Source organism: Mesoplodon mirus (genome assembly GCF_964341445.2).
Source record: "Mesoplodon mirus genome assembly, contig: HAP1_SCAFFOLD_330, whole genome shotgun sequence".
Lineage (NCBI taxonomy): Eukaryota > Metazoa > Chordata > Mammalia > Artiodactyla > Ziphiidae > Mesoplodon > Mesoplodon mirus.
In genome coordinates, this window is record NW_028295610.1 from 223,570 (window position 1) to 247,559 (window position 23,990).

General features: G+C 45.9%; 1 protein-coding gene and 1 long non-coding RNA gene across 2 annotated transcripts in view; both read left to right on the forward strand.

Moving 5' to 3' along the window:
- Positions 1–23,990, forward strand: part of LOC309797347 (protein FAM170A-like) — a gene marked incomplete at both ends in the record, with an annotated part of 518,827 nt that overhangs the window by 170,737 nt on the left and 324,100 nt on the right. The window lies entirely within an intron of this gene.
- The window catches only part of LOC309797354, a 74,381-nt gene continuing 63,357 nt past the window's right edge, over positions 12,967–23,990 (forward strand). The window contains exon 1 of the long non-coding RNA XR_014292607.1: positions 12,967–13,021. This is a non-coding gene — a long non-coding RNA (uncharacterized lncRNA). The remainder of the gene's footprint in view (positions 13,022–23,990) is intronic.

A 23,990-nucleotide genomic window follows, 5' to 3' on the forward strand; every position in this document is an offset into this window, starting at 1 on the left:
AAGGCAAGGCCGTGAGTCTGAAGTTGAACTTTTATGGTTGAGGAGACAATAAGGTGGTTAGAAGGTCAATCATGGAGGAGACGTTGGCTTCATCCATTGTGCAGACTTGTATATGTGGTACTATGTAGATTGTGTTTCAAAGGTGGAGCTTGTTTACAACTATGAACATTCTCCGATGTGCTTTTTGGACCTTCATTCCCAGAGCGTGAGCCGTGCCGAGGCTCTAGAAATGCCATGGATATTCTGAGCTGTCAGTGGCATTTCCCAGGTACTGTTCCCCTGGTGCCGCTCCTTGAAATGTCCAAAGGGATTATCATCTGTCTTGTGGCGGGTCCTAGCATTGTGAAAGGAAGCTGCTGCACCTGGCTCAGAGGATTTCGGATGTGGTGGGAGGAGTAGTAGTACTACGACTATAAATTGTATCACAGCATATCTATTCCATCTTGAGAGTGGGGTTGGGGGGTTATGAAGGGGGGCTTTTATTGTACTTTTATACATTGTACCCTTGAAACTAATTCAATATTTTTAAATTAATTAATTTATTTTGGGCTGCATTGGGTCTTGTTGATGCTAGCGGGCGTTCTCTAGTTGCAGAGAGCGGGGGCTACTCTTGGCTGTGGTGCACGGGCTTCTCATTGCAGTGGCTTCTCTTGTTGCGGAGCATGGGCTCTAGGCATGCAGGCTTCTGTAGTTGTGGCACGTGGGCTCGGTAGATGTGGCACACGGGCTCTAGAGCGCAGGCTCTGTAGTTGTGGCGCGTGGGGTTTGTTACTCCATGGCACGTTGGATCTTCCCACACCAGGGCTCGAACCCATGTCCCCTGTATTCCCAGGCATATTCTTAACCCCTGCTCCCCCAGGGAGGCCCAATAATTCAGATTTTTATAAAGAGAAGATTCCTAATATTATTCCAAAATTTTAAAAATATGTAGTTGGATAACACTATGAAAAATTAACTGATATATTCTTTTTTTATTTCTCTTTGCTCCCTGGATTTTTTTCCTCATCCAGTCAGCTAGGCACTGTGAGTTCACTGCATTAGGAAGGTAAAGACTCATCAGAAATGAGGGAGAAAAAAAGAAAATTCTCAGGTTTGGAATGTTCAAAACAGAGGCCACAGTAGAACAGGTGAGAATTCTGTGAACAAAAAATAAATGTCGTCTCAAATGCAAAAAAGTATTCTCTTCACTGGGAGGCAGGAGAGGGAGGGAGGGAAGGACTGAAGGAGAGAGATCAGTGTGGCCAGGGACATGGAAACTGTGCTTGAGGACGATATGCCCAGGAAGAGAATCAGAATCTGGAGAAGATTCAGCCTGCACGGGATCATTGCCTCCAGCCAGCACCCTCATGTCAGACCTCGGGAAATTCAGAGAGAGTGGGAGGAAGTCAGGAGGGCCACGCGCAGAGTCTGTGTGGCAGGGATTGTTGCCATTCCCTATTTGTGAGAAGTCCCCAGCAATTCCCTGGCCTCCTTCTGGAAAATGCTGGCGGACGTCTGAAGCGCTTATGTGAAAGCTTGTTCACAAACCTTGAAAGATACAGATGTAGCTGACAGATAGATGCATAGATAGAAAAATGTCATTAAATAAAAGCTCCAGGAAAGGTTTGGAAAATGCCCTTTATTGCATAGGACGTTCCTATTGTCATATGTTGTTAGACTGAGTGCCGGTCCCTGCATCCTCCTTCAGACCATGGCATTCTGTCTGCTACGCTCCCGAGGGTCCTTTCTTCTCCCTGGAAGGGATAAAGCAAATGAGGTAGAACAGGAAGAGACAAGAAGCACTCCAAGCTCTGCTGGTCAGGGTTACCCTCCAGCATTGCCTTAATGCTCAGAGCCACACACACCACAGTGAGCTTGGCTCCAGATCAACTACCACGCAACGAAGGTTCTGGAACATTTCCATATCTCGGGGGACCTCATTTCCACCTGACTCTCTTTCCTATTCCCCTTTGTCACAGAAGGCTAGGTCCAGTGGTCAGGGTGAGATCTCGGCTCAGGCCCAAGGCTCTCAGACCTCAAAGTTCTGGTCCTGCAAGGGCCCCTGTCCTCTCTTGAGACCACTCCTGGCTCTCTCTGCCGAGAAGGAGCTGCTGGCAGTACGTCCTCTAAGAGTTGAGGTCCATCGTGCAGACCCTGAGAAAACTCCTAGGAAAAGGCTCCACCTTCTTGTTTATGTCAAGAGAGTTCAATGTCTTTGGAAGTGCTGGGTGTGTCCCATTTGATGCAACTGCAGAGCCATTAGGTAAACCAGCACATGTGTGTGGCCCCTTCCCTTAGACTCCTCTGGGCCCTCGTGACATAGGCTCAGAAGACTGCCAGCCTCAAGCCTTACCTCTTCCAAGGGATGGCCACACCGTCTTCCAGGATCTTCGGTCCCATGAATCTCAGTTGCTGTTTGGAACTCAAAGGAGAGAAAAGACCCTGCCTGCGGGGTCTCTTTGGGCTGGGGCCTTCCCCCGGGTGCTGCTCTCCCTCATTCTCCTTTTCTTCTTGCTTCTCTTCCTCCTCCTCCTCCTCCTCCTCCTCCTCCTCAGGGGTGCTCTCGGATTCCACATTGCCCATCCACTGGGCCATGTTGAGATGAAAGACACGGCAGCTGAAGCCCTGCAGGACGCCGAACTTCACGTGCTGCTGGAGGATCTCCAAGGTGGGGAAGACACGGCAGCAGGCCATGCACCTGAAGCCGGTCTCCATGGTAATCATCAAGTCCGCTGTCTTGGCGCTGGGTCTCTCCTCGACGGCAGGTGGCCCTGATGGGCTGCCTGGCTCTGCCCTTTCCTCATACTCTTTCTCCTCCCCAGTGGGCTCACTGTCAGACAGGAGGCTTTCGGTGGACACATCAGAAGAGGGGTCAGTGTCTACTGCACACACATCCTCAGGAAGGGTCACTTCTTCTATCCTCAGCTGCTTTTCAGGCAACTCCAAGGGTTTCTTTGTCTTCCAGGAGACAGCGACACCCTTGTTCACTTGTACCTGCATGTAGTATATTTTCATGCCCCTTTCCTATTTGTCTGGGTGCAGATAGTTCTTACAGGGTGAAGAGGGTGAGGAGGAGACACAGTGTGATGGGGAAGCGGTCTCTCCTTCTTCCTGATCCTGGCCTAGGGGTGGTCTAGGCTGGGCAGTGTCTCGATGAAATCTCCGGATTCCTGAAAAAGGAAATTAAAATCATAATAACATGCATGGGCCATGCTGGAAGCTGAGGGAGCAGGTGTGGTAGACGAGAGAGGGACATTGGCACGAAATAGCTATGTCGTGAGCTTGGTGTCTGTTGGCCGTAGGAAGGAGTGGTGTATCGGGTGTCATCTGTGGGCTTTTCATGTGCATGGAGGTGGGATACTGGAGCGCTGTCTGTATACAGGGGTGTGGAGTATGGTGGTGAGGGCTGCAGTATATGAGGGATGCGGCTGGATGAGTGTACGACGAGGAGTGTGAGTTTGGGAATATCGGTGGTGCATTCCTTGTGGAACGGGGCTGTGGTGCAGGAGAGTACTGTGGAGCACGTGCTTGGGGTTGATGTGCACTGAGAAGGGCTGTGCCTGGAGGGCGCGTGTATGTGTGAGCTGTGTACACCTGAGCTGGATGGTCCTGCTCTCAGGCTGGAGGTGTATGATGCAGAACTCTGTCCTTCTCTGGAAGCAAAGGCAAAGACAAAGCCTACATTTTCCTCTGAAGATGCTTAATCTGGTCCCTCTTCCCTCCACCTCAAGCCCAGACCTTTCCGGCCCCTGCTCCTTGACTTCCCCACCATGGTAGTAGCAGGATTCACGCACAGACACCCAGATTCAGCTGGCATCCATGCCCTCGGAACAGCTCAGCCATCCTGCCCAGGCTCCTCCACAGAGCCCTCATCACCTCTGATGACCCTGGATTTCCTCTCAGCCTCCCTGGGATCTGTGTGCCTCCTGCCTCACAGCCAAGCACCCCCTCACCTGAGGAGCCCCGCGCCCTTACCAGCGTAGCTGAGCTTGCACAGAGTAGAAGTACAGAAGAAGTATTTAGAGGCAGAGGAGACCTCCCCTGCCCCTGGGCTGCAGCCTTGGGCCACCACAGTGGATCCAAGCCGAGGGGGATCCTCTTGTGACTTCGAGATTCCTGAGGGAGGAATGAAAGGCTCAGGGTGGGTTCATCAGTCCTCTGTCCACAAATATTTACTGAGTGTGTGACACGTGTCAAGTGCAGTGAATACACACAGTTGAGTGTGGTTCCCAGTGGATCCTCCAGGATTTAATTCCAATCAATACTTATTCTCTCACTGTCTAGTTGGTAATGTAGGCCTCGGTGGTGACTGTGAGTGTGTGGGAAGAGTGAGTGATGTGTATCAGTTAAGTCTGTGGTAAGTGTGGGGTTGGCATGGGGAGCACAGTGCAGACGTGTCTATCTGTGTCTGTGGCCTTTGTGTGCATGGTTTCTGTTCACAAGTCAGGAATTCTGGGACATGTAACTTTTCCTCATTACATGGTGTGGCTTGTATTTATGGTGCGTGTTCATTCATTCATTCACCAAGATTCAGTAAGCAGCTACTCCTGTGTATCCGGCACTCTTCCATTGTTGTAGTCTTTGGTAATGCTGCACATTCTAGTAGGGGAAGACACACACTAAACAAAACTACAATAAATATATAATACATCAGCCGGTGGTAAGTATATAAGGGTTGCCAGACTTAGCGAACAAGAATACAAGGCACCCAGTTAAATTTCAGTTTCAGATAAACCCAGAATAATTTTTTAGTGTAAGTATTCCCATGCAGTATTTGGTCTGACTTAGTATTAGTGTAAGTATGGACCATACAATATGTGGGACATACGGATACTGAAAAATTACTTGTTGTTTATCTGGAATTCAAATTGAACTGGATAGCCCATATTTTCTCTGGCAATCCTGACATGGGTTACTGAGACTGTGGTTTACTGTGGTTTGTACAAAGCGGGTCTGGCATTACTCAAGAATGTGTTATAAGGGTGGTGTGTATGACACGTGACTGGTTCTTACAGAGGTATTTAGAGATGGCTGAAGTTAGCTGTGTTTGTGCAAGAGTTGAGGAAATACATGTATATATAGTGTGTGTGTGTGTGTGTGTGTGTCCTATATATATAGTGTGTGTGTCTATATATATATCTCATCTCCAGCGTTTGGTGTTGGAGGAGAGGATTGTGATACAGGTGGTTTGTATGAGAACGTAATATAGGAGGGATGCATGTATATACCTGCATGTGCTGTGTGTGGTTTACTAAGGAAGTTATATGTGGGGTGTGTGATATTTTTGCTGTATTAGAGTGTACATGGGTTTATGAGATACTGTCTCATAAAACACCCCTAACAAGAATTCTGTATACACTCTTACGTACACCGAGTGTCAGCCAGGTCCAGGCAGGGTGAGAAGAACTTTACCACGCAGACTTTATATCTGGTAAGCACTCTACCCCCATTCATCTCTCTCTTCTCTGCACTACCACACACACACACGCACACACACACACACACACACACTCACTCTCTCACACACACACACACAGGAACATAGAGCAAAATATTCTGAATGGTCAGGGGCAGTCATTGCCTTCCCCAGCCTGTCCCAGCCACTGCCTGGAAATCTGCCTGCTGTCTAGAGCTCCATTCCCAGGGCCCATCCTACAGTCTCCAGGGCCCTGGGCCTGGTAGGAGCTACTGAGCTCTAATCTGGGGCAGAGGCCTCTAGCTGGAGCTCTGGGGTGACCACCCCTCTCCCAGGGCAAGCTACTCGCCTACATTTAATGCATGCAGGCACCACGTGGCCCGTGGCTCTCAGAGCCCCCCGCAGGACACTGAGGCCCTTTCTCACCCCCGCTCACGCGGTCTCAGTCTCTGGAAAACGTTCCCTTCCCTTGATCTCCTTTGGGAAATTCTTCCTGTTGAAGGAATAAATCCTCCTTGCTTTCAATATGACACCATCCCTAGACAAACAATCTTCTTTCAAAGTGCATTCCACTTGTCAAGATATTTTTCAACAGGGCCTTCAACTCATGGGGCTTCTCTTTCCACTTTGGTAAAAGAGGCCAAGCAACTCATGGGTCTCTCTCAGCATCCTTGCATCCTTCACATCCCCCACCTCATGACCCCAGGGAAAGATCCAAGAGAATAAGAGAGAAATCGGGGACTGAGAAAAGCTGCACCTCTAGGTCTGTGCAAGCAGGATGCAGCCTGCTGTGAGTCCGACAAACCTCCAGGCCGGGCTGCCTCAGGAGAGAGTCCTCAGACCAGCGGAGCTGACCTCCCATCTCCCAGGGGGCATCTGGCCGTTCTGTGCCGTCTCACACCACAGGGGCCCTCCCGATAGATATGGCAGCATCAGTGAGATAAGGTCTCTCGCTCCCTGCTTCACAGGTGACACGTTCTCAGTCCCCCGCTTCCTAGAGAAGGTTCAGTTTGGCAGAAACCCATGTGCCCCAGAGAAGTTGCCCCCCACATACCTCCTCCGTTCTCGGTAGTTTCCTGGGACTCTTCATTTTCCAGATGTTTCCTCTTTTTTCGCCGTTCCATCGTACCAACTAGAAGTCTCCCTTAGAAGATGCCTCAAGAGATGTCCAACTCCTCCTCTTCCCTACAGGTTGGCCCTTCTTGGCTCTTGGGCAATCCGTTGAAATGATTCAATACAAATAAAAATGGTCAAGTCTCCTAAATGGCTGAAAAACTTGTACCACTTAGTGAACCAGCAGTACTGCCTAGTGCTCACCAGGGCTGTTATGTTTGCAAGGTTGCCAGGCGCACAGTGGAATTCTGTGACCTCAGTGAGGACATCAGAGCATTCGGTGGACCTAGGTTGAGCACAGTGTCTGCAGTAGCACACGCCCCATTTTCAAGAACAATTCCTTTTTCCCAGCTGAAGCTTTCCCGTGAAAGGGAAAGGTTCATACCATATCTATTATAAATTGTATCATACCATGTCTATTATAAAATTCATATTTTGATTGGAGATCTTTTAATGTCTTTTCTAGAGAGATTTAATATGAATATTTTAAATGGTCTCCAGTTTCCCTGTGGATTATTGACATTTTAAACTCTGCACTTCAATTTTCCCTCAATACGTGTAATTTTGTCATGGCTATTTCTGTACTTAAAGATGAGGAACTATATAATTGATTTCTTCATTTTTTCCCCATCTCTTTCCAAGGTACTGCATTTGATTGTGTCTTGCGACTGAGTGAAAAATGCTAGTCCTTGAGTCAGGACATTGGGCACTTTAGCAAGTAACTCAACCTATCTGGGCTTCAGCTTCTGTATGTGCGATCAAGAGGCTTGGACTAGCTGACTTTTCAAATGCTGTGTTTCTTTGATTCACTCTCACTTACAGATCTGCTCCTTAAGAAGAGGGTCTGTTCTCATAAAGTAACAACAGTCTTTTCCTAACCTTGGGTTGGGCGGAGTTTATCTGTTCGTACTCAGTTTGTTAGTTTTATTGCCTTCTACATATGCTTAGCTCTAAATAATTTATATGGCTCTTGTGACTATTTTTAGATCTTTTTTTTTCTTATTTTTCTTTTACAGTTTCTAATTTGTTATCGCCAGTGTAGAGGAGCCTGATTGACTTTTAAAATTTATTGATCTTGTATGTGTGTGCCTTGTTGAACCGTCTTATTAGTTCCTGCTAGTTTATCTGTGGGTACATTTGGGTCTCCTAGATAAATGAGCATATTAAATGTAAATAATGTGTTCTTTGGATAAAGTTTATTTTCTTGCATCTCTATATATAGAAGCAATATGTTGAATTGATTTAAATATTTAAATACTTACATACCTGTTATCACAATCTAACATTCTTTATCTTATTTTCTTTCAATCAATATTATGTTTTCAAGATTTATCCACGTGAATCCATATAGATCTAGGTCTTTGATTTTTGACTGTTTGATATTATTTGATCACATGCATATAGCATCATTTATTTTCCATTCAAGCATTATTGGACAATTGGATTGTTTCCCTCCCTTCTCTAGAACAAACAACATTTCCTAGAATATCCCTGAAGATGTCTGACAGTCGAGAAGGGCCAGGCTGCCCGAAGGATTGCTACTTGCTTTTAGCCACCTTCCAACAGGCCGTCTCCAGCCAGCAATTTGAAGCACCGCTGAAATGAGAACTGCCCCAAATGTGAAGATCTTAGGAGCTTCCTAGAAGGTGGGAGGTTAATGATAGGCATCCTGCTGGGATCCCAAGGCAGTCTGAGCTGGCCTGAAGCTCATCTTCCTCCTCCACATCTCAAGAGAAATGTGGAGGAAAGAAGACTTCAAAAACTGTGAGCAGGCAGAGGGAGAGATATTGGGGGCCGAAGCTGTAACTGAGGTCTTGGAGTGGGCTGTGAGCACGCAGAGCCTCTAGAGAGCCAGGCTCTGCCTTCTGAGAACTTCTCCCCTAAGGCTGCTCATAATTCAGGTGATACCAGCCATATAGATCCGACTTGGCCCACACTGTCACACAAAGCCTTATCAGAATCTCTTCTTCTTCATACACTCTTGTGTCTGTTACTTGGTTATTGCCTTTGGTACTGCACTGATGTGAACCACAGTCGCCAGGTGATGGAGGACAGTAGTGATCCATCTTGCTCTGTGGCCTCCGTCCACAGCTTGAGGGTAAGGGAAGAGGCCAAATGAAGGTCAAGAATGAAAGATGGAGTTTGAAGAGAAGACCTGAGTTAAGGGTGTCTTCTCAAATCCTGATGACTGAAATGTAGCTCCAATACCTGAAGTCCTGCTTGTTCTCAAGGCTGACCGCGGGGCTGGGTGCACTCAGTGAAGGAACCGTATACACTTAGTATTTCCTTGCTTGCTCACACTTGCCCTCCTCTGATACACCCTCTGCAAGACTGATCTTCCCCTGAAACAACTTTCCACCTGCCACTGTAATCTCATGAACATTTGCTTCCCCTTCCTAGTGTCCCCCTAGAATGCCATTGCAGCCAATTCATAATTTGATAATCATGCTGCTTACCATAGTCTCAGCAACTTCTGATAAATTTTATTCACTTTATTCCATAGTCTTCACCCATCAATAATCTTCCTTAACTTCCTAGCTGCAGGTTAACCCATTCGGAATCATTTCTTTTTCTTTCTCTTCTTTGACAAATCCTTTCTATCTTTTAAGGTCATTTTCTTGTCTCTCTACCATCTTGCCTTCCTGAACTCTATTTTTTTTTTCGTTTATGTAACCTTTCAATCTCCTTCCCCAATTTCCTCATAAACATTGAGAGTTCATTCCTCACCCGTTAGACAGCGGTTTATGAATGGCCAGGCATAATGGACTCAGAATGAGTTGGCACCCCCGAGGTACCTGTCTTGCTGGGGAGCCACAGGTGAAGGGCTGTCTGCTGGACACATGTTTGCATGGAGTCAGGCTGAGTGGCCTCAGGGTGTTTGCCCTGCACTTGTGTGTGTTTCTCCCTAGTTGGTTTCCTTGTCCAGCCACCTGTGACCTCCCTCCATCCAGCCCAGGGAATCCTTCTCATTACAGGGGTAGGATGTTTGTCTCATTTTCCATCACATCCTTTCCCCAAAGTTTGGTTGTGAGTTGTTCCCATTCCAAAGACCTTTCCTCTTTGAAGAGAAAAGAGAAAATCTTTTCTCTCCTTTCCTCTCACTTCACTTCTGCTCTATTATCTCCTCCGTCCAGAATGGCTCACTGACTCACATGGGTGTAGATCCGAAGATGGCAAGAACTGCCAGCAATTCTGAGATAATAATACGGATGGATCAGGAAAACTTGAAAACCTTTATCCCGCCACATTAAAAAAAATTGCACTTCCAGTGTATTCAGAGTCTCAGTGTATTAACACAAATGATAGAGAAATTGAATGACACTCAAGTTTTTCTTTCCTCCTTTCCTGATTTATTCTAATCTTCCATGCTAACATGATGAACTATTTGTTAGGTAAAGTTTCAGACATTTTCTACCCATGCACACTTTTCTTCTTTTCACATAAGAGTGTGAACTAGGTCACTTTCAACATGCTGTGATTCTGTGATGCACTGTCTCCCACCGAGTCATCCACTGATAAAGTCATCTGTTTCACGGAGAACTATTTCCAATAGCTAATTGCCAATGTCTGTGGAGTGCTTACTCTGTGTCGGTTTCTTGTAACTACTTTACAGATCATTTGTACAACGTACCCATGGACCAGGTACAATTATGACCCCCAAGTGACAGATAAGTGCAGATAAGTACACATAAATACAGAGGCCAAGCGACTTGCCCAAGACACTGGAGCAAATCAAAATCCATGCCTCTGTAATCATTTTGCTCTATTGCCTCTGTCTGGGAGGCTTGATGATTTGGCAACTAAAACCTTAAATATCATGTTCCATTTTTATATCTGTGACACAAGCGTGGGGCTGTGATATGGGGTAACTAACCTGACTACTTTTGAAAACCCTTATGCACCTGGATGAAAGTAAGCCAGGGACTGCAAGCTATAGATTTAAGGTTTCCTACCAACTTTTAAAAATAGCTTCTTGAATGCAATTTACGTAGTGTCAAGTCTAGGATGTAGTCCAAATAGTAACAGAAAAATGGACATATGTAGAAAAATACTTAAAGTTGACAAGTATTGGGAGTGTAGTGTTTTGGGGGCCAGTGTGTAGACCACAGGAAAACTTGCTGTTTCCATCCCAAAGGGAAGAGCCGTACGTTGCAACTGCCAAGGTCCCTGGGGCAGCAAGTGTGCTCACTGCTCAGTAAAGAAGCATCCTCAGTTTGATAGAATCATATGGGAGCCTTACATTTGGTTAGCAGTTCTACCTTCTTGATGTAATAATATTTTCAGGGTGTGGGAGGGTATCAAGCTCTGAAAATACCCTTGGAGAGATTTGCTTATTAAGTTTGGCTTTTTCAATCTCCCTACTACTTCTTGACTAAACACCAGGCGGTTTCCTTCACTTTTCAGAACCATGTTGTTTTTCCCTTGTCTAATGAACTTTGAAATACTTTTGGATGAGCTATTAAGTTTGGAAGAAAATAAACATCTCTTTAAACTAAGGAAGATAATAACAATGACAAGTAGAAAAAGCTCTAAAACAGAGAATATCCTCCATTCTAGCCAAAGACTGGGAGTGGAAGGTGCGTGCTCGCTGTCCAGGACGTAGAAATAAAAGCTGAGGAGGCGCTGAGGCGTCTCCTGGATCTCTATGAGCCTCCATCATTTCTGAAGGGTAGGGTTGACAGATAAAATAGAGGCTGTTTAGTTAAATATGAATGTCAGAAAAACAACAAGTATATTTTTAAGATAAGTATGCCCCAAATAGTTTATAGGATCTACTTATACTAAAAATAATGACTTATTATTCATGTGAAGTTCAAGTTTAACTGGGTATCCTGTACTTTTATTTACTAAATCTGACAGGCCTACTGATGATCCACAATGGAGGCAGTTGAGGAGCGGTACATGCTGGCTCTCGGACAGTCAGAAATGGCTTCAGCAGATCCAGGTACAGTATGAAATTCTTTTTGGATGTAGCTCAGAAGCCATGGCCAGCCCTTGACTGCAAGTACTGCCTCGGGTTTCCCTGAGGTGGGGTAAACCTTCCTCTTAATGGCCTTTTGGTAAGTCTGGAAGACCATATTCAAGGGGAGCCCCACAGTCAGTTTCATCCTCACAACCATGTTTCCAATTCCTGGAATTGGCTGCATGTGACTCACAAGAGCTGAGGAGGTTTGTGGAAATTGGGAGTGTCATAGCTTGAACCCTTTGTAGGTAAAAATTTGTTGTTGTGAGAGTTTTAACAGGAGCAATGTGAAAGACTCCAGGTCCCCAGGTAGATAGAAATAATCCTGTTCTACCTGTGTGTATGTGACAAGTCTCTAATAGTTCAGAGAGCAAGTATCTGGTCTTAGAAAGACTGATCCAAGCTTGGATGTTTCTGGCGACAAGGCAAGGTCCTGAGTTTCAAGTTCACCTTTTATGGTTGAGGAGACAATAAGGTGGTCAGAAGGGAAATCATGGAGGAGACCTAGGCTTCATCCATTGTGCAGGCTTGTATATGTGGTTCTATGTAGATTGTGTTTCAAAGGTGGAGCTTGTTTACAACTATGAACATTCTCCGATGTGCTTTTTGGACCTTCATTCCCAGAGCGAGAGCAGTGCCGAGGCTCTAGAAATGCCATGGATATTCTGAGCTGTCAGTGGCATTTCCCAGGTACTGCTCCCCTGGTGCCGCTCCTTGAAATGTCCAAAGGGATTATCATCTGTCTTGTGGCGGGTCCTAGCATTGTGAAATGAAGCTGCTGCACCTGGCTCAGAGGATTTCGGATGTGGTTGGAGGAGTAGTAGTACTACGACTATAAATTGTATCACAGCATATCTATTCCATCTGGAGAGTGGGGTTGGGGGGTTATGAAGGGGGGCTTTTATTGTACTTTTATACATTGTACCCTTGAAACTAATTCAATTTTTTAAAATTAATTAATTTATTTTGGGCTGCATTGGGTCTTTGTTGCTGCTAGCGGGCGTTCTCTAGTTGCAGTGAGCCGGGGCTCTTCTTGGCTGTGGTGCACGGGCTTCTCATTGCAGTGGCTTCTCTTGTTGCGGAGCATGGGCTCTAGGCACGCAGGCTTCCGTAGTCGTGGCACGTGGGCTCGGTTGATGTGGCACACGGGCTCTAGAGCGCAGGGTCAATAGTTGTGGCGCGCGGGCTTAGTTTCTCCGTGGCACGTGGGATCTTCCCAGACCAGGGCTCGAACCCATGTCCCCTGCATTCGCAGGCATATTCTTAACTACTGCTCCACCAGGGAAGCCCAATAATTCAGTTTTTTATAATGAGAAGGTTCCTAATATTATTCCAAAATTTTAAAAATATGTAGTTGGATAACACTATGAAAAATGAACTGATATATTCTTTTATTATGTCTCTTTGCTCCCTGGATTTTTTTTCCTCATCCAGTCAGCTAGGCACTGTGAGCTCACTGCATTAGGAAGGTAAAGACTCAGAAGAAATGAGGGAGAAAAAAGAAAATTCTCAGCTTTGGAATGTTCACAACGGAGGCCACAGTAAAACAGGTGAGAATTCTGTGAACAAAAAATAAATGTCGTCTCAAATGCAAAAAAGTATTCTCTGCACTGGGAGGCAGGAGAGGGAGGGAGGGAAGGACTGAAGGAGAGAGATCAGTGTGGCCAGGGACATGGAAACTGTGCTTGAGGACGATAGGCCCAGGAAGAGTATCAGAATCTGGAGAAGGTTCAGCCTGCACGTGATCATTGCCTCCAGCCAGCACCCTCATCTCAGACGTTGGGAAATTCAGAGAGAGAGTGGGAGTACGTCAGGAGGGCCACGCACAGAGTCTGTGTGGCAGGGGTTGTGGCCGTTCCCTGTTTGTGAGGAGTCCCCAGCAATTTGCAGGCCTCTTCTGGAAAATTCTGGTGGACGTCTCTAGTGCTTATGTGAAAGATTGTTCACATACCTTGAAAGATACAGATGTAGATGACAGATAGATGCATAGATAGAAACATGTCATTAAATAAAAGCTCCAGGAAAGGTTTGGAAAATGCCCTTTATTGCATAGGACGCTTCTATTGTCATATGATGTTAGACTGAGTGCCGGTCCCTTCATCCTCCTTCAGACCACGGCATTCTGTCTGCTACTCTCCCGAGGGTCCTTTCTTCTCCCTGGAAGGGATAAAACAACTGAGGTAGAACAGGAAGAGACAAGAAGCTCTCCAAGCTCTGCTCGTCAGGGTTACCCTCCAGCATTGCCTTAATGTTCAGAGCCACACACACCACAGTGAGCTTGGCTCCAGATCAACTACCACGCAACGAAGGTTCTGGAACATTTCCATATCTCGGGGGACCTCATTTCCACGTGACTCTCTTTCCTATTCCCCTTTGTCACAGAAGGCTAGGTACAGTGGTCAGGGTGAGATCTCGGCTCAGGCCCAAGTCTCTCAGACCTCAAAGTTCTGGTCCTGCAAGGGCCCCTGTCCTCTCTTGAGACCACTCCTGGCTCTCTCTGCCGAGAAAGAGCTGCTGGCAGTACGTCCTCTAAGAGTTGAGGTCCATCGTGCAGACCCTGAGTAAACTCCTAGGAAAAGGCTCCACCTTCTTGTTTACGTCAACAGAGGTCAATGCCTTTGTTAGTGCTGGGTGTGTCCCATTTGATGCAACTGCAGAGCCATTAGGTCAACCAGCACATGTGTGCGGCCCCTTCCCTTAGACTCCTCTGGGCCCTCGTGACATAGGCTCAGAAGACTGCCAGCCTCAAGCCTTACCTCTTCCAAGGGACGGCCACACCGTCTTCCAGGATCTTCTGTCCCATGAATCTCAGTTGCTGTTTGGAATTCAAAGGAGAGAAAAGACCCTGCCTGAGGGGTCTCTTTGGGCTGGGGCCTTCCCCCGTGGGCTGCTCTCCCTCATTCTCCTTTTCTTCTTGCTTCTCTTCATCCTCCTCCTCCTCCTCCTCCTCCTCCTCCTCAGGGGTGCTCTCAGATTCCAGATTGCCCATCCACTGGGCCATGTTGAGATGAAAGACACGGCAGCTGAAGCCCTGCAGGACACCGAACTTCATGTGCTCCTGGAGGATCTCCAAGGTGGGGAAGACCCGGCGGCAGGCCACGCACCTGAAGCCGGTCTCCATGGTCAGCATCCAGTCCGCTGTCTTGGCGCTGGGTCCCTCCTCGACGGCAGGTGACCCTGATGGTCTGCCTGGCACTGCGCTTTCCTCATACTCTTTCTCCTCCCCAGTGGGCTCACTGTCAGACAGGAGGCTTTCGGTGAACACATCAGAGGGGCAAGTGCCTACTGGGCACGCATCCTCAGGAAGGGTCACTTCTTCTATCGTCAGCTGCTTTTCAGGCAACTCCAAGGGTTTCTTTGTCTTCCAGGAGACAGCGACACCCTTGTTCACTTGTACCTGCATGTAGTATATTTTCATGCCCCTTTCCTCTTTGTCTGGGTGCAGATAGTCCTTACAGGGTGAAGAGAGTAAGGAGGAGACACAGTGTGATGGGGGAGCAGTCTCCCCTTCTTCCTGAACGTGGGCTAGGGGTGCTGTAGGCCAGGCAGTGTCTCGAAATCTCCGCATTCCTGAAAAAGGAAATTAAAACCATAATAACATGCATGGGCCATGCCGGAAGTGAGGGAGCAAGTGTGGTAGACGAGAGAGGGACATTTGCATGATGTAGCTATGTCGTGAGCTTGGTGTCTGTTGGCTGTAGGATGGAGCGGTGTATCTGGTGTCATCTGTGGGCATTTCATGTGCGTGGGGGGGATACTGGAGCGGTGTCTGTATACAGGGGTGTGGAGTATGGTGGTGAGGGCTGTGGTATGTGAGGGATGCGGCTGGATGCGTGTACGACGAGGAGTGTGATTTTGGTAATATCGGTGGTGCATTACTTGTGGAATGGGGCTGTGGTGCTTGGGGTTTATGTGTGCTCTGAGAAGGGCTGTGCCTGGAGGGCAGATGTATGTGTGAGCTGTGTGGACCTGAGCTGGATGGTCCTGCTCTAAGGCTGGATGTGTATGATGCAGAACTCTGTCCTTCTCTGGAAGCAAAGGCAAAGACAAAGCCTACATTTTCCTCTGAGGATGCTTAATCTGGTCCCTCTTCCCTCCACCTCAAGCCCAGACCTTTCCGGCCCCTGCTCCTTGACTTCCCCTCCATGGTAGTAGCAGTATTCACACCGCCCCCACAGACTCAGCTGTCATCCACACCCTCGGAACAGCTCAGCCATCCTGCCCAGGCTCCTCCACAGAGCCCTCATCACCTCTGATGACCCTGGATTTCCTCTCAGCCTCCCTGGGATCCTTGTGCCACCTGCCTCACAGCCAAGCACGCCCTCACCTGAGGAGCCCCCCACCCTTACCAGCGTAGCTGAGGTTGCGTGGAGTAGAAGTACAGAAGAAGTATTTAGAGGCAGAGGAGACCTCCCCTGCCCCTGGGCTGCAGCCTTGGGCCACCACAGTGGATCCAAGCCGAGGGGGATCCTCTTGTGACTTCGAGATTCCTGAGGGAGGAATGAAAGGCTCAGGGTGGGTTCATCAGTCCTCTGTCCACAAATATTTACTGAGTGTGTGACACGTGTCAGGTGCAGTGAATACACACAGTTGAGAGTGTGGTTCCCAGTGGATCCTCCAGGATTTAATTCCAATCAATACTTATTCTCTCACTGTCTAGTTGGTAATGTAGGCCTCGGTGGTGACTGTGAGTGTGTGGGAAGAGTGAGTGATGTGTATCAGTTAAGTCTGTGGTAAGTGTGGGGTTGGCATGGGGAGCACAGTGCAGACGTGTCTATCTGTGTCTGTGGCCTTTGTGTGCATGGTTTCTGTTCACAAGTCAGGAATTCTGGGACATGTAACTTTTCCTCATTACATGGTGTGGCTTGTATTTATGGTGCGTGTTCATTCATTCATTCACCAAGATTCAGTAAGCAGCTACTCCTGTGTATCCGGCACTCTTGCATTGTTGTAGTCTTTGGTAACGCTGCACATTCTAGTAGGGGAAGACACACACTAAACAAAACTACAATAAATATATAATACATCAGCTGATGGTAAATATATAAGGGTTGCCAGACTTAGTGAACAAGAATACAAGGCACCCAGTTAAATTTCAATTTCAGATAAACCCAGAATAATTTTTTAGTGTAAGTATTCCCATGCAGTATTTGTTCTTACTTAGTTTTACTGTAAGTAGGGCCCATACAATATTTGGGACATACTGATACTGAAAAATTACTTGTTCTTTATCTGGAATTCAAATTGAACTGGATAGCCCATATTTTCTCTGGCAATCCTGACATGGGTTACTGAGACTGTGGTTTACTGTGGTTTATACAAAGCGGGTGTGGCATTAATCAAGAATGTGTTACAAGTGTGGTGTGTATGACACGTGACTGGTTCTTACAGAGGTATTTGGTGATGGCTGAAGTTAGCTGAGTTTGTGCGAGAGTTGTGGAGATACATATATATATATATAGTGTGTGTGTGTTTGTCCTATATATATAGTGTGTGTGTCTATATACATATCTCATCTCCAGCGTTTGGTGTTGGAGGAGAGGATTGTGATATAGGTGGGTTGTATGAGAACGTAGTATAGGAGGGATGCGTGTATATACCTCCATGTGTCGTGTTTGGTTTACTAAGGGAGTTATATGTGGTGTGTGTGATATTTTTGCTGTATCAGAGTGTACATGGGTGTATGAGTTACTGTCTCATAAAACACCCCTAACAAGAATTCTGTATACACTCTTACGTACACCGAGTGTCAGACAGGTCAGGCAGGGTGACAAGAAATTTACCACGCACACTTTATATCTGGTAAGCACTCTACCCCCATTCATCTTGCTCTTCTCTGCACTACCACACACACACACACACACACACACACACACACACACACACATACACACAGGAACATAGAGCAAAATATTCTGAATGGTCAGGGGCAGGCATTGCCTTCCCCAGCCTGTCCCAGCCACTGCCTGAAAGTATGCCTGCTGTCTAGAGCTCCATTCCCAGGGCCCATCCTACAGACTCCAGGGCCCTGGGCCTGGTAGGAGCTACTGGGCTCTAATCTGGGGCAGAGGCCTCTAGCTGGAGCTCTGGGGTGACCACCCATCCCCCAGGGCAAGCTACTCGCCTCCATTTAATGCACACAGAAACCACGTGGGCCGTGGCTCTCAGAGCTCCCCGCAGGACCCTGAGGACATTTCTCACCCCTGCCCATGCGGTCTCAGTCTCTGGAAAACCCTTCCCTTCCCTTGATCTCCTTTGGGAAATTCTTCCTGTTGAAGGAATAAATCCTCCTTGCTTTCAATATGACACCATCCCTAGACAAACAATCTTCTTTCAAAGTGCATTCCACTTGTCAAGATATTTTTCAACAGGGCCTTCAACTCATGGGGCTTCTCTTTCCACTTTGGTAAAAGAGGCCAAGCAACTCATGGGTCTCTCTCAGCATCCCTGCATCCTTCACATCCCCCACCTCATGACCCCAGGGAAAGATCCAAGAGAATAAGAGAGAAATCGGGGACTGAGAAAAGCTGCACCTCTAGGTCTGTGCAAGCAGGATGCAGCCTGCTGTGAGTCCGACAAAGCTCCAGGCCCGGCTGCCCCAGGAGAGAGTCCTCAGACCAGAGGAGCTGACCTCCCATCTCCCAGGGGACATCTGGCCGTCTGTGCCGTCTCACACCACAGGGACCCTCCGGATAGATACGGCAGCATCAGTGAGACAAGGTCTCTCGCTCCCTGCTTCACAGGTGACACGTTCTCAGTCCCCCGCTTCCTAGAGAAGGTTCAGTTTGGCAGTAACCCATGTGCCCCAGCCATGTTGCCCCCCACATACCTCCTCCGTTCTCGGCAGTTTCCTGGGACTCTTCATTTTCCAGATGTTTCCTCTTTTGTCGCCGTTCCATCGTACCAACTAGAAGTCTCCCTTAGAAGATGCCTCAAGAGATGTCCAACTCCTCCTCTTCCCTACAGGTTGGCCCTTCTTGGCTCTTGGGCAATCCGTTGAAATGATTCAATACAAATAAAAATGGTCAAGTCTCCTAAATGGCTGAAAAACTTGTACCACTTAGTGAACCAGCAGTACTGCCTAGTGCTCACCAGGGCTGTTATGTTTGCAAGGTTGCCAGGCGCACAGTGGAATTCTGTGACCTCAGTGATGACATCAGAGCATTCGGTGGACCTAGGTTGAGCACAGTGTCTGCAGTAGCACAGGCCCCATTTTCAAGAACAATTCCTTTTTCCCAGCCGAACCTTTCCCGTGAAAGGGAAAGGTTCATACCATATCTATTATAAATTGTATCATACCATGTCTATTATAAAGTTCACATTTTGTTTGTAGATCTTATAATGTCTTTTCTAGAGAGATTTAATATGAATATTTTAAATGGTCTCCAGTTTCCCTGTGGATTATTGACATTTTAAACTCTGCACTTCAATTTTCCCTCAATACGTGTAATTTTGTCACGGCTATTTCTGTACTTAAAGATGAGGAACTATATACTTGATTTCTTCATTTTTTCCCCATCTCTTTCCAAGGTACTGCATTTGATTGTGTCTTGCGACTGAGTCAAAAATGCTAGTCCTTGAGTCAGGACATTGGGCCCTTTACCAAGTAACTCAACCTATCTGGGCTTCAGCTTCTGTATGTGCGATCAAGAGGCTTGGACTAGCTGACTTTTCAAATGCTGTGTTTCGTTGATTCAGTCTCACTTACTGATCTGCTCCTTAAGAAGAGGGTCTGTTCTCATAAAGTAACAACAGTCTTTTCCTAACCTTGGGTTGGGCGGAGTTTAACTGTTCGTATTCAGTTTGTTATTTATATTGCCTTCTACATATGCTTAGCTCTAAATAATTTATATTGCTCTTGTGACAATTTTTAGATCTTCTTTTTTTTCTTATTTTCTTTTACAGTTTCTAATTTGTTATCGCCAGTGTAGAGGAGCCTGATTGACTTTTAAAATTTATTGATCTTGTATGTGTGTGCCTTGTTGAACCGTCTTATTAGTTCCTGCTAGTTTATCTGTGGGTTCTTTTGGGTCTCCTAGATAAATGCGCATATTATGTGTAAATAATGTGTTCTTTGGATAAATTTTATTTTCTTGCATCTCTATATATAGAAGCAATATTTTGAATTGAATTAAATAGTTAAATACTTTCATACCTGTTATGACAATCTAACATTCTTTATCTTATCTTATTTTCTTTCAATCAATGTTATGTTTTAAAGATTTATAAACGTGAATCCGTATAGATCTAGGTCTTTGATTTTTGACTGTTTGATATTATTTGATCACATGCATATAGCATCATTTATTTTCCATTCAAGCATTATTGGACAATTGGATTGTTTCCTTCCCTTCTCTAGAACAAACAACATTTCCTAGAATATCCCTGAAGATGTCTGACAGTCGAGAAGGGCCAGGCTGCCCGAAGGATTGCTACTTGCCTTTAGCCACCTTCCAACAGGCCATCTCCAGCCATCAATTTGAAGCACAGCTGAAATGAACACTCCCCCAAATGTGGAGATGTTAGGAGCTTCCTAGAAGGTGGGAGGTTAATGATAGGCATCCTGCTGGGATCCCAGGGGAGTCTGAGCTGGCCTGAAGCTCATCTTCCTCCTCCACCTCTCAAGAGAAATGTGGAGGAAAGAAGACTTCAAAAACTCTGAGTAGGCAGATGGAGAGAGATTTGGGGCCGAAGCTGTAACTGAGGTCTTGGAGTGGGCTGTGAGGACACAGAGCCTCTAGAGAGCCAGGCTCTGCCTTCTGAGAACTTCTCCCCTAAGGCTGCTCATAATTCAGGTGATACCAGCCATATAGATCCGACTTGGCCCACACTGTCACAGAAAGCCTTATCAGAATCTCTTCTTCTTCATACACTCTTGTGTCTGTTACTTGGTTATTGCCTTTGGTACTGCACTGATGTGAACCACAGTCGCCAGGTGATGGAGGACAGTAGTGATCCATCTTGTTCTGTGGCCTCCGTCCACAGCTTGAGGGTAAGGGAAGAGGCCAAATGAAGGTCAAGAAGGAAAGATGGAGTTTGAAGAGAAGACCTGAGTTAACGGTGTCTTCTCAAGTCTTGATGTATGAAATGTAGCTCCAGTACCTGAAGTCCTGCTTGTTCTCAAGGCTGACCGCGGGGCTGGGTGCACTCAGTGAAGGAACCGTATACACTTAGTATTTCCTTGCTTGCTCACACTTGCCCTCCTCTGATACACCCTCTGCAAGACTGATCTTCCCCTGAAACCACTTTCCACCTGCTACTGTCATCTCAGGATCATTTGCTTCCCCTTCCTAGCGCCCCCCTAGTATGCCATTGCAGCCAATTCATAATTTGATAATGATGCTTCTTACCATATTCTCAGCAATTTCGGATAAATTTTATTCGCTTTATTCCATAGTCTTCACCCATCAATAATCTTCCTTAACTTCCTAGCTGAAGGTTAACCCATTCGGAATCATTGCTATTTCTTTCTCTTCTTTGGCAAATCCTTTCTATCTTTTAATGTTTTTTTCTTGTCTCTCTACCATCCTGCCTTCCTGAACTTCTTTTTTTTCCGTTTAAGTAACCTTTCAATCTCCTTCCCCAATTTCCTCATAAACATTGAGAGTTTATTCCTCACACGTTAGACCGCGGTTTATGAATGGCCTGGCATAATGGACTCAGAATGAGTTGACACCCCCGAGGTACCTGTCTTGCTGGGGAGCCACAGGTGAAGGGCTGTCTGCTGGACATATGTTTGCATGGAGTCAGGCTGAGTGGCCTCAGGGTGTTTACTCTGCACTTGTGTGCGTTTCTCGCTAGTTGGTTTCCTTGTCCAGCCACCTGTGACCTCCCTCCATCCAGCCCAGGGAATCCTTCTCATCACAGGTTTAGGATGTTTGTCTCCTTTTCCATCACATCCTTTCCCCAAAGTTGGGTTGTGAGTTGTTCCCATTCCAAAGACCTTTCCTCTTTGAAGAGAAAAGAGAAAATCTTTTCTCTCCTTTCCTCTCACTTCACTTCTGCTCTATTATCTCCTCCGTCCAGAATGGCCCACTGACTCACATGGGTGTAGATCCGAAGATGGCAAGAAATGCCAGCAATTCTGAAATAATAATACGGATGTATCAGGAGAACTTGAAAACTTTTATCCCGCCACATTAAAAAAAATTGCACTTCCAGTGTATTCAGAGTCTCAGTGTAGAAACACAAATGATAGAGAAATTGAATGACACTCAAGTTTTTCTTTCCTCCTTTCCTGATTTATTCTAATCCTCAAAGTTAACATGATGAACTATTTGTTATGTAAACTTTCAGACATTTTCTACCCATGCACACTTTTCTTTTTTTCACATAAGAGTGTGAACTAGGTCACTTTCAACTTGCTGTGATTCTGTGATTCACTGTCTCCCACCGAGTCATCCACTGATAAAGTCATCTGTTTCATGGAGAAAGATTTCCAATAGCTAATAGCCAATGTCTGTGGAGTGCTTACTCTGTGTCAGTTTCTTGTAACTACTTTACAGATCTTTTGTACAACGTACCCATGAAACAGGTACAATTATAACCCCCAAGTGACAGATAAGTGTAGATAAGTACAAATAAATACAGAGGCCTAGTGACTTGCCCAAGACACTGGGAAGGGCTTCATGTGGAGCCTGAACCTCGACATGCATCGGAAGGTCCCCACAGGAGAGAAACCATATACGTGTGGGGAGCGTGGTAAGCACTTCAGTCAGGCCTCAAGTCTTCAGCTTCATCAGAGCATCCACACTGGAGAGAAGCCATACAGATGTGATGTGTGTGGTAAAGTCTTTAGTCGGTGTTCACAGCTTCAGTATCACAGGCGAGTTCATACAGGGGAGAAACCTTACCAGTGTGAGACGTGTGGTAAAAGCTTCAGTTGGTGCTCCAATCTTATAAGTCATCACAAAATGCATACTGGGGATACATTTTATGAAAGCAGCGAGAGTGGTAAGAACATCAAGGAACCGTCAGAGGATAGAAGTTCTACAAAATGTTGTTTTCAAAAAACTCACGTGCAACGTGAATTCTTGCAAGCGTCAGGTCTCATAGGAGAGAAAGTATTTTAAATTAGTTGGTGTTGAAGCAGTAGCTAAACAGATCCTAGTGTTCAGCAGAGCACACAGCAGAGATCCCTTCTGAGTGGTGCAGTAAGGGCTGCATTCAGAACTTTGACATTTATCAGATGTCACTTAGGAGATAGCACTTAGAAAGGAAAAGAGTTTGGTCTGGGCTTTAACAAAAGTGTAAGGATGAGCTAGTCAAAATTGATTTCCATGAGAATGTGCGCTCCATGAGGGCAGGGACTTGGCTGCTGAATCTACACAACCTTATCATTGACTAGTGCTTTTAGGTGTGCTCAGTACTTGTGTTTTAAATAAACCAAAAGGGGGAAATGTATAATATATGAAAGTTGTATCCAGATGGGGAAACCTGCAAAATAAAATTAATTCAGGACATGAACTTTTGTTGAAATACTGAAAACCACTGCAGAAAACCAATCTGCAATATATATTTTTTTAATTTATTTTTGGCTGCCTTGGGTCTTTATTGCTGCACGCAGGCTTTCTCTAGTTGCAGTGAGTGGGGGCTACTTTTCATTGCAGTGTGTGGGCTTCTCATTGCAGTGGCTTCTCTTTGTGGAGCACGGGCTCTAGGTGTGCAGGCTTCAGTAGTTGTGGCACGCGGCTGAGCTGCTGTGCAGCATGTGGGATCTTCCTGGACCAGGGCTCAAACCCGTGTCCCCTGCATTGGCAGGCAGATTCTTAACCACTACGCCACCAGGGAAGGGAAGCCCCCCAGTCTTCAATATTAATATGCTATTAGCCTATCGCAACTGGCTCCTTGCCTCCCGCAGCCTCTGTTCTCAAGTTGGGTGGTTATTTGAGACCCCGTCTAGTTTTCCAAGGACTGTGTTCAGTAGAAATTGAACTACTTTGTGATTTTTTTTCTGATAGTACAGAGTGAAAAAACATGATTAACTTTGCAACAACAGTAACTGCATGGTATACAATTGATTTTTTGTCTGTCAATATTAAGGCAGGGTTTACTGTAACACTTTGAAAGTGTCACAAAAATTGTTTGTCCCTAGAAAAAAAATTTTTAGTTGACCTTGAACTTACTGATTTCTAATTCTCTGCATTTTCATCCAGACTTTGAAATGTTTGCCTTCTAATTATTGTAGCATTTCTTCTAAACTTCTCAGGTAGGGGCTATGCCATATTCTTCCCCCACATCCATGAGGCAAATACCCAGAAAACTTGTAGGAATTTGATAAAATTATCCAGTGTATTATTGAGACAAGACTGACATTTATGTGCTTTTCCCTATTGGTTGCAGTAAAGCATGGTTTCAGGAAAGGAGTATATATATCAGAATATATTAGATCTCTTTGATTTAGAAATCATAGAATTGGAAGTTATTGATTATGAGATTAAAATACCAAAAAGATGAACACCACATCAATGATGTCACTAAATTTTTTAATGGAAATTAGTGTACAGCTGTAAGAATTTG